Here is a 1696-nt window from a genome sequence, read left to right on the forward strand (position 1 = left end):
ACACACACACACACACACACACACACACACACACACACTCTCTCTCACACACACACACACACACACACAAACATCTCTTAGATGCTTACATGTCTTGTACAAAATGTGTACAGTGTTTAATGAAGGAAGCATGTGTGACCGAGTGAATAATAAGGATGGTGTGTTCACACCACTGTTTACAAACCCCGGTGGCATAGTCGGATTCTAGTGTGACCTTTGGGTATCGCTCGGTTACACATGCATTAGCTGTAAGTTATGAGAGGTTGTTTTTACAGAGATTTTACAAGTGGTGCTAATTTCCTACTCTCAGCATTCCTCCAATTTTTACTGAGATTACAATATGGCAGGCTGCATAATATGACTGAAACCCTCCGGCAGGAGGTTGTCGAGACAAAGGCCAAAAGGATGACCCTTTCAGCCATTGCAAGAGAAGCTGGTCATTCAAAATCTGTGATTTCTCCACCAGAAAGGCTGGTCATCCATGTAAGACAAATGCATGAGAAGACAGGATAATGCAGAAACGCTCAGTGGTAAATCGGTTCAACACTGCAGCTGGAATTGCTTGCCAGTTCAGCGCTGAACAGGGTAAGGATGGCATGTTTAAGAGAAGTCGGACTGAAAGTGCACTCTGCAGTGACCAAGCCTCTCATCAGCAGAAAGAATCAAAAGGCTAGGTTCACCTTTGCTGAGGAACATGTTGTGTGGAGAGAGGAGAACTGGTCCAAAGTTCACTTTAGTGATGAGAGCAAGTTTAATTTATTTGGGTCAGATGGGACACATTATGTTTGACGTCAAACTGGGGAAAGACCAAACCCTGAGTGTGTTAAGAAGTCAGTGAAAGGTAGAGGAGGAAGTGTTATGTTTTGGGGGATGTTTTCTGCAGCAGGATTTGGGCCTCTTATACAGCTACATGGCAAGGTGAATGCAAATGTTTATCAGAACTTCCTTCAGCAACATGCGGTACCTTCCCTGCAAGCATCTCCCAATCAGCCTGCAATTTTCATGCAAGACAATGCCCCCATCACACAAAACAGGGTAAAGCAGTTCCTTGAAGCTAAAAACATTGCAATAATGAAATGGCTGGCCCAGAGATCTAAACCCAGTGTAAAATCTCTGGAAAATCCTTGGCAAGAAAGTTATGGCTAAGAAACCCACTACAGTTACGGAACTGTGGAAGAGACTAGAAGAAGAGTGGACCAAGATCACACCAGCACAGGCTGATGATACACGGGGCAACTTTTTGAGTAATTTTGCCAGGCACATTTTTTTTGAGCAATGTTGCTTGGCCACTTTCCCATTGAGAATGGGTAACAAATTTATATCTGGATACTTTAGATCGGTCATGGGCCCTGTCTCTCAACTGGTTGGCCGTTGACGGCAACATTGCCCAAAGTTGCCGTGTGTGTAAGATTCTTATTTTTTGTAGCAGCCTTCTTGTCTATGACTCAAAATCCGGCTCATGGTACTCTCATGAATGTGAAAAGAAGACTGACATGGAAGAGAAGAAATTATTAAATAAAGTCGTTATTTTTGTTTTCTTTGTGCACAAAAATGTTCTTGTAGAAAGCTCTCAGATTTCATCAAAAATATCTTTATGTTCCGAAGATGAAGGAAGGTCTTTCGGGTTTAGAACGACATGAGGGTGAGTAATTAATGACATAATTTTCATTTTTGGGTGAACTATCCCTTTAAGCTG

Source organism: Sinocyclocheilus anshuiensis, unplaced genomic scaffold (genome assembly GCF_001515605.1).
Source record: "Sinocyclocheilus anshuiensis isolate Anshui unplaced genomic scaffold, SAMN03320099.WGS_v1.1 scaffold648, whole genome shotgun sequence".
In the NCBI taxonomy this organism is placed as follows: Eukaryota; Metazoa; Chordata; class Actinopteri; order Cypriniformes; family Cyprinidae; genus Sinocyclocheilus; species Sinocyclocheilus anshuiensis.